The sequence below is a fragment of the Amborella trichopoda genome, chromosome 3, assembly GCF_054954075.1.
Source record: "Amborella trichopoda isolate Santa Cruz 75 chromosome 3, AtrichopodaSantaCruz75HAP2 v2.0, whole genome shotgun sequence".
NCBI classification, from domain to species: domain Eukaryota; kingdom Viridiplantae; phylum Streptophyta; class Magnoliopsida; order Amborellales; family Amborellaceae; genus Amborella; species Amborella trichopoda.
The window spans coordinates 33,350,001-33,361,896 of record NC_142338.1 but is presented as its reverse complement, the minus strand read 5'-3'; the positions used below and the strand labels follow the sequence as shown (position 1 = coordinate 33,361,896).

General features: G+C 53.5%; 2 non-coding genes across 2 annotated transcripts; both read left to right on the top strand.

Annotated features, from left to right (window-relative positions):
• The first annotated feature begins 4,319 nt into the window (after positions 1-4,319).
• Positions 4,320-6,129, top strand: LOC148782852 (18S ribosomal RNA). Its single transcript, XR_016053159.1, has one exon. It is a non-coding gene; the product is annotated as an 18S ribosomal RNA (ribosomal RNA).
• A 234-nt stretch (positions 6,130-6,363) lies between these two features.
• LOC148782851 (5.8S ribosomal RNA) lies at positions 6,364-6,511 on the top strand. The gene has a single exon (XR_016053163.1). It is a non-coding gene; the product is annotated as a 5.8S ribosomal RNA (ribosomal RNA).
• Positions 6,512-11,896: the final 5,385 nt, after the last annotated feature.

The following is an 11,896-nucleotide window of genomic DNA, read 5'->3' as shown; positions in this document are numbered from 1 at the left end:
AGGCTCCTTGCCTTCAACCATTCGTGTGGTGGTGATGCACCCAAGGATGCAACGTTGTGCATTGAAGTGGTATGGGTCGTGATTGGGTAAAATATATGCTAGTTTGACCCCCAACAGGTGTCACTCAGGAATTTCAGGTTTTTTAAGGCATCAAACATACTTGGGAAGGATATGCATCTGGTTGGGACAAGGCTGAGGTATGTGATATGGGCAAGGCTTGCTGTCAATGCGTGGGTGTTCCCTACTCTGGCTGACCCATAGACCATCGATGCGCTCTGCTTAGTCGTACACCTCGGTGCTCATCACCCATGCCACGTGGTTGTGCCCAGCTCGTCACTCGCAGCGCAATGCCTAGGCGTGCAACTTGTTGCCCACCAGGTGCATACTGCGTGGGTGGGCCTTTCCTGGGATGACCCGTGGACAATTGATGTGCTGTGCCTAAGCGAACACCTTAGTGCTCACCACCTAGACCCCGTGGGTGTTCCCAGCTCATGCAACTTGTAGGCACTTGCGGTGCTGTGCCTAGGCATACACGTTGGTGCCCACCTGGCATACTTTGTGGATGTTCCTAGCTTGGCTAACTGTAGGCCCTCGCGACTCTGTGTTCCTAGGCGCACACCTCGGTGTTCGCCTGGCCTACTGCGTGGGTGTGCCTTACCCCATGGACCCACGATGCGCTGTGCCTTGGCGCACACCCCAGTGCTAACCACCCAGATGTCAGGGTTGTTCCCAGCTCATGTGGCCTGTTGGCAGTTGCGGCGCTGTGCTTAGGCACACACGTTGGTGCCCAACTTGCATACTTTGTGGATGTGCCTAGCTCATCTACCGGTAGGCCCTCACGAGGTAGTGTTCCTATGCATCCTCTAGACATACTGCGTTAGTGTGCCTCCCCTCGTGGACCCTCGATGCGCTGTGCCTAGGAGCACACCTCAGTACTCACCACTCATAACGTGTTGGTGTTCCCAACTCATGCAACCTGTAGGCACTCACAATGCCGTTTGCCTAGACGCACACCTCGGTGCCCACCAGCCACATTGCGTGGGTGTGCCTTACTCGGGCATCCCATAGGCCCTAGTGATGCCGTGTGCCTAAGCACACAACTCGGTGCCCACTAGGCAAAGTGTATGGGTGTGCCTTGCTCGGGCAACCTGTAGGCCATCTTGGTTCCATGTGCCTAGGTGCACACCATGGAGCCCTCAACCCATGCTGTGTGGGTGTGCCTAGCTAATTCATCCCACTGGACCTCGAGGCCCCCTGCCTTCAATGCTGCGTGTGGTGGTGATGCACCCAAGGATGCAATGTTGTGCATTGAGGTGGTAGGGGTCGTGATGGGATAAAATATATGCTAGTTTGACCCCCAACAGGTGTAACTCAAAAATTTCATGTTTTATAACACTTCAAACATACTTGGGAAGGATGGACACCTGGTTGGGACCATCGATGCGCTCTGCCTAGTCGCCCAACTCGACGCTCGCCACCCATGCCACGTGGTTTTTCCCAGCTCTTTCAAGCCATAAGCACTCGCAGTGCGGTGCTTAGGCGCGCTACATGTTGCCTACAGGAGCATACTGCGTGAGTGTGCCTTTCCTGGGATGACCCGTGGACACTCGATGCGCTCTTCGTAGTTGCACACCTCAGTGCTCACCACCCATACCGCGTGGGTGTTCCCACCTCGAGCGACTTGTAGGGACGTGTTGCACTGTGCCTAAGCACACACCTTGGTTCACACCAGGCATACTGCTTGGGTGTCCCTAGCTCGATGACCGGTAGGGCCTCACGATGCCTGTACCTAAGCGCACACCTCGGTGCCCACTAGGCAAACTGCGTTAGTATGCCTTGTTGGGGCAACCCATAGGCCATCGTGGCGCCGTGTGCCTTGGCGCACACCATGGAGCCCTCAACCCATGCTACGTGGGTGTGCCTAGCTCGTTCATCCCATCGGCCCTTGAGGCCCCCTGCCTTCAACCTTAAGTGTGGTGGTGATGCACCCAAGGATGCAACGTTGTGCATTGAGGTGGTATGGGTCGTGATGGACTAAAATATATGCTAGTTTGACCCCCAACAGGGGTCACATAGGAATTTCATGTTTTTTAAGGATTCAAACATACTTGGGAAGGATGGGCATTTGGTTGGGACGAGGCTGAGGTACGTGATTTTGCATGCCTATGCGTGGGTTTGCCCTGCTCTGGCTGACCTGTCGACCATCGATGCGCTTTGTCTAGTCTCACATCTCGATGTCCACCACCCCTACTGCGTGGGTGCTTCCAGCGCATGCAGCTTGTAGGCACTCGTGACGCTGTGCCTAGTTAGCCAGATAGGTGCCCACCAGGCATACTGCGTGGGTCTATCTTTCTCGCGTACCAGTAGACCCTCGTGATGCCGTGTGCCTAGGCACCCTCCATGGAGCCCTCAATTCATGCTGCGTTGGTGTGCCTTACTCGGGCATCTCACTGGCCCTCGAAACCCTGCTGCCTTCAATCGTGCGTGTGGTGATGCGTTGTGCCTTGATGCGCACCTCGGTACCCCCTACCCATGACGTGTGTGTCAGGCCCCTGCTCCTCAAGACACCTTGCGTAGATGCGTACCTCGGTGCCCACCATCCACGTCACATAGTGCACTGTGGTGTGCTTCAGGCCGCTCCATCCCACCTCGCCAGCTATTCTGATGCACTAGGACACACCTAGACCGTCTTATGGGCCAGGACGGGCAGTGCAGGAGCTTGAGGTCCAACGCTCCACCGTGTGTTTGCCCCGAAAAACTGATTTGGGCACACGTCCTTGTGCACTGGGCATGGTGGTGTGGTGGGATGGGTTGTCCTTTAGAAAAAAAAGTGTATGCTAGTTTCGATGGAATAACAGCCATTCTTGAATTTTCGATGTTCTAAGCTATCAAACATAGTTGGCGAGAGTCGGAACTAGGTAAACACATGCATCTCCTGCCTCCCCTTGGACGCATGCAAACACTTGCAGGGAAGGAAGGTCGACCTCCATGTGGATCCGATAGCAGGAAGACGGTGTGCTTCAGGGTGCGGCTAAAGAAGCTATCTCGACTGTTGTACATTCGCATCGAAGACGTGATATACTGGCCAAAGCAGCTAAAAGAAGTTTTGCTTCCCTCCCTGACATGCTCAGCTCTGGATGACGGTGGGGTGGCAGTCTTGAGGTTACGCTGTTGCGTCCATGTCGCAATATGACACCATGTGCATTGTCCCGATCGAAGAGTTTGGGCAGTGGACAATGATTTCCCTCAGCACTGATCCTAGTGTTGTGCGCTGGGCGAGGAGGTGGGGATGTCTCGACACTGCGTCGTCGTGTCTCTATGACATGATATGGCACCAACAATTATAGCCAGATGAAGTTCTGCTTCCTATCCTGACATGACCCCCCTTTGGATGATGGCGGGGTGGCAGGCCTGAGGCTGTGCCGTTGCGTCCCGGGCGCAATATGGCATGTCCCGATCTAAGAGCTTTGGCAGTGGATGACGGGTGTCTCACCACCAGACATGATTTGCGTTTGGGTGATGGTGGTTGGGATGTCTAGACGCTGTGCCATTGCGTCACAAACGTGATATGGCCCAACCATGGCGGCAAGATGAAGTCTTGCTTCCCACCTTGACATGACCCTCTCTGGATGATGGATGATGGTGGGGTTGTAGGCCTGATGCTGCGCCGTTGCGTCCCTTGCGCAATATGGCATGTTTTAGTTCCGTGCTGTTTTAGTTCCTCGCCTCGCATATCTTTTGGGTTTTGTAATGCAGTTCTAGCCATGGTTTCTCGCACGTACCGACTTCTTCTAGTGCTGGCCTTCATTCAAGTGTCGCTCAGCTCTAGTGCGTCAGGGACGTTTTACGGATCTTGAGGCTTGATTTACTGGCCTCTACCCGTGAGATGAATATCGCCCAGTGCAAGCTGATGCGCCTGAGGTGGCAACGACGTTTGGTCTTTGTTTTGGGATGTTCTTCTCGTCTCCCCTATTATGGTGGCAGTTGTTGTGCGTGTGCTTTCGATACCCTTTTGAGATGGAAGTGTATTGTGTTCAGCTGGTGTTTGGATTGTTGCTGTGGGCCATTGGCCCCACGGTTGCTCTCCTTTGGGCTTTCTTGCGGCATCCTTGGTATGGTTCCACTTTCCTATTCCCTTGTTTGGTGCCTTTTGGGCTCCCCCTATGTCTCTTGATACTGGAGAATGCTTACTTGTGGGACCCTGAGTTGGCTTACCGCATGGACGTCCACCACTGGCGTCATTTAGTAGCGAAATGCAGAGTTCCATTCGGGCCCCTACTTTGGGTCCCGTGTGGTTCCCCCATGTCTTTTTGGGATGCTACCTGATTGATCCTGCCAGTAGTCATATGCTCGTCTCAAAGATTAAGCCATGCATGTGTAAGTATGAACTAATTCAGACTGTGAAACTGCGAATGGCTCATTAAATCAGTTATAGTTTGTTTGATGGCACCTGCTACTCGGATAACCATAGTAATTGTAAAGCTAATACGTGCAAGAAATCTCGACCTCTGGAAGGGATGCATTTATTAGATAAAAGGCCAGAGCGGGCTTTGCCCGATGCTTTGGTGAATCATGAAAGCTCGACCGATCGCATGACCATTGTGCTGGTGATGCATCATTTAAATTTATGCCCTATCAACTTTCGATGGTAGGATAGGGGCCTTCCATCGTGGTGACGGGTGACAGAGAATTAGGGTTCGATTCTGAAGAGGGAGCCTGAGAAACGGCTACCACATCCAAGGAAGGCAGCAGGCTCGCAAATTACCTAATCCTGACACGGGGAGGTAGTGACAATAAATAACAATATCGGGCTCCAAGAGTTTGGTAATTGGAATGAGTACAATCTAAAACCCTTAAGGAGGATCCAATGGAGGGCAAGTCTAGTGTCAGTAGCCGCGGTAATTCTAGCTCCAATAGCACATATTTAAGTTGTTGCAGTTAAAATGCTCGTAGTTGGTTCTTGGGCTGGGCCGACCGGTTTGCCTTCATGGTGTGCACCGGCCTTCCCGTCCCTTCACTAGGCGATGCGTTCCTGGCCTTAACTGGCCGGGCCGTGCCTCCGGCACCGTTACTTTGAAAAAATTAGAGTATTCAAAGAAAGCCTACGCTCTGAATACGTTAGCATGGGATAACATCACAAGATTTCGGTTCCATTGTGTTGACCTTCAGAATCAAAGTAATGATTAAGACGGGCAGTCGGGGTCATTTGTATTTCATAGTAAGAGGTGAAATTCTTGGATTTATGAAACACGAACCATTGCAAAAGCATTTGCCAATGATGTTTTCGTTAATCAAGAACGAAAGTTGGGGGCTCGAAGACAATCAGATACCGTCCTAGTCTCAACCATAAACGATGCCGACTAGGGATCGGCGGATGTTGCTCATAAGACTCCGTCGACACCTTATGAGAAATCAAAGTCTTTGGGTTCGGGGGGGAGTATGATTGCAAGGCTGAAACTTAAAGGAATTGACGAAAGGGGACCACCAGGAGTGGAGCCTGCGGCTTAATTTGACTCAACACGGGGAAACTTACTAGGTCCAGACATAGTAAGGATTGATCGACAGAGAGCTCTTTCTTGATTCTATGGGTGGTGGTGCATGGCCGTTCTTAGTTGGTGGAGCGATTTGTCTGGTTAATTTTGTTAACAAACGAGACCTCAACCTGCTAACTAGCTACGCGGAGGTATCCTCCACGACCAGCTTCTTAGAGGGACTATGGCTTTTTAGGCCACGAAAGTTTGAGGCAATAACAGGTCTATGATGCCCTTAGATGTTCTGGGCAGCACGTGTGCTACACTGATGTATTCAACGAGTATATAGCATTGGCCGACAGGCCCGGGTAATCTGTCGAAATTTCATCGTGATGGGGATAAATCATTGCAATTATTGGTCTTCAACAAGGAATTCCTAGTAGGCGCGAGTCATCAGCTCGCGTTGACTACGTCCCTGCCCTTTGTACACACCGCCCGTCGCTCCTACCGATTGAATGGTCCCGTGAAGTGTTGGGATCACGGCGATGGAGGCAGTCCGCAGCTAGCGACGTTGTGAGAAGTGCACTGAACCTTATCATTTAGAGGAAGGAGGAGTCATAACAAGGTTTCCATCGGTGAATCTACGGAAGGATCATTGAAGGATGCCCCAGCAAACGGACTGGCGAACATGTGGTGGTGGAGAGCCTCGCGTGGCCCCCACCTTTGAGGTTCATAAGAGGCTCCTCCCACCAAAATGATACACAAAACCCCGGCGTGTCAAGCGTCAAGGAAATGGATCATGGTGGAAATGTTGTGGGGGGTGCACCACGTAGGGGGACGCTCGGTCCTCTTGCAGCGCGCCCCACCACTCCGATCACGTACTGTCAAACACAACTCTCGACAACAGATATCTTGGCTCTCGCCATGATGAAGAACATAGCAAAATGTGATACTTGGTGTGAATTGCAAAATCCCGTGAATCATCGAGTCTTTGAACGCAAGTTACGCCCGAGGCTGAGGGCACGCCTGCCTAGGCGTCATGCCAAACGCCTCCTGCGCCTTACCCCTACATGGACCAGTGCAACAGCTCGGGGTGCAAGATGGCCACCCATTCCCCTCCCCTCGCGTTGGTGGTGCGGTAGCCTCAAACCCAAGCCCACAGCTTACGGGTGACATGACGATCGGTGGCCCCCACAGTGTGTCGCTGTCGCACCGCGGCTTAGGTGGGCCCCCAGGAAACCCACGGACCCTCGTTCCACGTAAATATTCCGTACTGAGTTAAAGCATATCAATAAGCGAAGGAAAAGAAACTTACCAGGATTCCCCTAGTAACGACGAGCGAACCAGAACTGCCCAGCATGGGAATCAGGCGGCCCCGCTGCTCGAATTGTAGTCTGTAGAAGCGTCCTCAGCGACGGATTGGGCACAAGTCCCCTGGAAGCAGGCGCCAGAGAGGGTGAGAGCCCCGTCGTGCCCGGACCCTACCGCACCACGAGGCACTGTAGGCAAGTAGGGTTGTTTGGGAATGCATCCCTAATTGGGCTGTAAATTCCGTCCAAGGCTAAATACTGGCGAGAGACAGATAACGAACAAGTACCGCTTGGGAAAGATGAAAAGGACTTTGAAAAGAGAGTCAAAGAGTGCTTGAAATTTTTGGGAGGGAAGCGGTTGGGGGTTGGCAAGCACAGGTAAACGGCGGGAGTAACTATGACTCTCTTAAGGTAGCCAAATGCCTCGTCATCTAATTAGTGTTGCGCATGAATGGATTAACGAGATTCCCACTGTCCCTGTCTACTATCCAACGAAACCATAGCCAAGGGAACGGCCATGGCAGAAACAGCGGGGAAAGAAGACCCTGTTGAGCTTGACTCTAGTCTGACTTTGTGAAATGACTTGAGAGGTGTAGGATAAGTGGGAGCCGCCCCTGGTGGCGCAAGTGAAATACCATTACTTTTGATGTTATTTTACTTATTTTGTGAGTCAGAGGTGGGGCATTGTCCCTCGGTTTGGCTCCAACTCTTGCCCTAGACGGGCCGATCATGGCTGAAGACATTGTCAGGTGGGGAGTTTGGCTGGTGCGACTCTACTGTTAAAAGATAACGCAGGTGTCCTAAGATGAGCTCAATGAGAACAGAAATCTTGTGTGGAAAAAAAGGGTAAAAGCTTGTTTGATTTTGATTTTCAGTACGAATACGAACTGTGAAAGCGAGCATATAAAAATCGGTCGTGCACACACGCGCATGCACGCGGGCGATGCACAATGCGCACACGGCACATGACACTTAGCCACCGCGATGGGTTCACCAAGCTCCAGCCTGCCCACCACCCGTTGTACATTGAGGTGGTATGGGTCGTGATGGGGTCAAATATATGGTAGTTTGACCCCCAACAGGTGTCACTCAAGAACTCCAGGTGTTTTAAGCCATCAAACATACTTGGAAAGGATGGGCACCTGGGTGAGACGAGGCTGAGGTACGTGATTTGGGTTAGGCGTGCTACCAATGTGTGGGTTTGACCTGCTCTGGCTGACTTGTAGACCCTCAATGCGTTCTGCCTAGTCGTACACATCGGTGCTTGCCACCCATGCCACGTGGTTGTGCCCAACCTGCTCAACCCGTAGGCACTCGCAGCGTCGTGCCTAGACACGCTACTCATTGTGCACCAGGCTCATATTGCATGGGTGTGCCTTTTCCGGGAAGACCCGTGGACACTCGATACAATGTGCTTAGGTGCACACCTCGGTGCTCACCACACATACCGTAGGGGTTTTCCCAGCTCGCGCAACCTGTAGGCAATTGTTGCACTGTGCCTAGGCACACACCTTGTTGCACATTAGGCACACTGCGTAGGCATCCCTAGCTCGGCGACCGATAGACCCTCACGATGCTGGGTATCTAGGTGCAAACCTCGGTGCCCGCCAGGAGCCCTAAACCCATGCTGTGTGGGTGTGCCTAGCTCGTTCATCCCACAGGCCCTCGAGGCCCCCTGGCTTCAACTGTGCGTGTGGTGGTGATGCACCCAAGGATGCAACGCTGTGCATTGAGATGGTATGGGTTGCGATGGGGTCAAATATATGCTAGTTTGACCCCGAACAAGTGTCACTCAGGAAGTTCAAGTGTTTTAAGCCATCAAACATACTTGGGAAGGATGGGCACCTGACTGGGACGAGGCTGAGGTACGTGATTTGGGCAAGACATGCCGTCAATGGGTGGGTGTGCCTTACTCTGGCTGACCCGTAGACCCTCGATGTGCTCTGCCTAGTCACACACCTCGGTGCTTACCACCTAAGCCACGTGGTTGTTCCTAATAGGCACTCGCAACGCCGTGCTTAGGTGCCTTTCCTGGGAAGACCCGTGGACACTCGATGCGTTGTTTCTAGGCGCACACCTCAAAGCTCACCACACATACCGCGTGGGTTTTCCCAGCTCGTGTAACCTGTAGGCAATTGTTGCACAGTGCCTAGGCGCAGACCTTGGTGCACACCAGGCATACTGTGCGGGTGTCCCTAGCTTGATGACGGGCAGGCCCTTGCGATGCCGTGTACCTAGGTGCACACCTCAGTGTCCACCAGGCAAACTGCGTAGGTGAGACATGCTCGGGCAACCCGTAGGCCATCGTGGTGCCATGTGCTTAGGCACACACCATGGAGCCCTCAACCCTTACTGCGTGGGTGTGCCTAGTTCGTTCATCCCACCGACCCTCGAGGCCCCCTGCCTTCAACTGTGCGTGTGGTGGTGATGCACCCAAGGATGCATAGTTGTGCATTGAGGTGGTATGGGTCGTGATGGGGTCAAATATATGCTAGTTTGACCCCCAACAAGTGTCACTCAGGAACTTCAGGTGTTTTAAGCTATCAAACATACTTAGAATGGTTGGGCATCTGGGTGGGACGAGGCTGAGGTACTGATTTGGGCTAGGCGTGCTGCCAATGCATGGGGGTGACCTGCCCTGGCTGACCCGTAGACCCCCGATGTGCTCTACCTTGTTGCACACCTCGCTGCTCGCCACCCTTGTCGTGTTGTTGTACCCAGCTCATTCAACCCGTAGGCATTTGCAGCACATTGCCTCGGTGTGCAACCTGTTGCCCACCAGGCTCATACTACGTGGGTTTGCCTTTCCTGGGATGACCCGTGGCCACTGGATGCGCTGTACCTAGGCGCACACCTCTGTGCTCACCACCCATACCACGTGGGTGTTCGTAGCTCGTGCGACCTGTAGGCAATTGTTGCACTGTTCCTAAGCACACACATTAGTGCACACCAAGCGTACTATGTGGGTGTCCCTATCTCGACGATCGGCAAGCCCTCGCGATGCTTCCTAGGTGCACACCTCGGTGCCTACTAGGCAAACTGCGTGGGTATGCCTTGCTCGGCCAACCCGTAGGCCATCGCGGCGACGTGTGCCTAGGTGCACAACCTGGAGCCCTAAACCCTTGCTGCGTGGGCGCCTAGCTCGTTCATCCCACTGGCCCTCGAGGCCCCTAGCCTTCAATCGTGGGTGTGGTGGTGATGCCCCCAAGGATGCAATGTCGTGCATTGAGATGGTAAGGGTCGTGATGGGTCAAATATATGCTAGTTTGACCCCCAACAGGTGTCACTGAGGAAGTCTAGGTGTTTTAAGCCATCAAACATACTAGGGAAGGATGGGTACCTGGTTGGGACGAAGCTGAGGTACATGATTTGGGCTAGGGGTGCTGCCAATGCGTGGGTGTGGCCTGCTCTGGCTGACCCATAGACCTCTGATGCTCTCTACCCAGTTGCACACCTTGTTGCTTGCATGCCACATTGTTGTGCTCAGCTCGTTGAACCCGTAGGCACTCGCAGGGTCGTGCCTAGGCGCGCAACTCGTTGCCCACCAGGCTCATACTGCATGGGTGTGCCTTTCCTGGGATGACCCGTGAGCTCTCGATGTGTTGTGCCTAAGCGCACACCTCAGTGCTCACGACCCATACCGCATGGGTGTTCCCAGCTCGTGCAACCTGTTGGAATTGTTGCATTGTGCCTAGGCACACATGTTGGTGCACACAAGGCATACTACGTGGGTGTCCCTATCTCGACGATTGGCAGACCCTCGCGATGGCATGTACCTAGGTGCACACCTCAATGCCCAACAGGCAAACTGCGTGGGTGTGCCTTGCTCGGGCAACCAATAGGCCATCGCGGTGCCGTGTGCCTAGGCGCACACCATGGAGCCCTAAACCCATGCTACGTGGGTGTGCTTAGCTCGTTCATCCCACCGGCCCTCAAGGCCCCCTGCCTTCAACTGTGCGTGTGGTGGTGATGCACCCAAGGATGCAATGTTGTGCATTGAGATGTTATTGGTCGTGATGGGGTCAAATATATGATAGTTTGACCCCTAACACGTGTCACTCAGGAAGTCCAGATGTTTGAAGTGATAAAAAATACTTGAGAAGGATGGGGCACCTGGGTGAGACGAGGCTGAGGTACGTGATTTGGCCTAGGGATGCTGCCAATGCGTGGGTTTGACCTGCTCTGACGGAGTGGTAGACCCCTGATGTGCTCTTCCTAGTCGCACACCTCATTGCTCGCCACCCATGCCGCGTTGTTGTGCCCATCTCGTTCAACCCGTAAGCACTCGTGGCTTCGTGCTTTGGCACGCAACCCGTTGCCCACTAGGCTCATACTGCATGGGTGTGCCTTTCTTGGGATGACCCGTGGGCACTCGATGAACTGTGCCTAGACGCACCCCTCAGTGCTCACCACTCATACCACGTGGGTGTTCCCAGCTCATGCGACCAGTAGGCAATTGTTGCAATGTGCCTAGGCACATACCTTGGGGCACACCAGGCATGCTGCGCGGGTGTCTCTATCTCGACAACCGGTAGACCCTCGCGATGCCGTGTACTTAGGCCAACACCTCGGTGCCCACCAGGCAAACTGCGTGGGTGTGCCTTGCTCACGCAACCCGTAAGCCATCACGGTGCCGTGTGCTTTGGCGCACACCATGGATCCCTAAACCCTTGTTGCGTGGGTGTGCTTAGCTTGTTCATCCTACAAGCCCTTGAGGCCCCCTGCCTTCAACCGTGGTGTTGCACCCAAGGATGGAATGTTGTGCATTGAGATGGTATGGGTAGTGATGGGGTCAATTATATGCTAGTTTGACCCCCAATAGGTGTCACTCAGGAAGTCCAAGTGTTTTAAGCCATCCAACATACTTGGGAAGGATGGGCACCTGGTTGAGACGAGGCTGCGGTACGTGATTTGGGCAAGGCTTGCTGCAATGTGTGGGTGTGCCCCGCTCTGGCTGACCCATAGACCCTCGATGCGCTCTGCCTAGTCGCACACCTCGGTGCTGGTCACCCATGCCACGTGCTTGTTCCCAACTCCTTCAATCAGTAGGCACTCGTAGGGCCGTGCGTAGGTGTGCTACTCGTTGCCCACCAGGTGCATACTTCGTGGATGTGC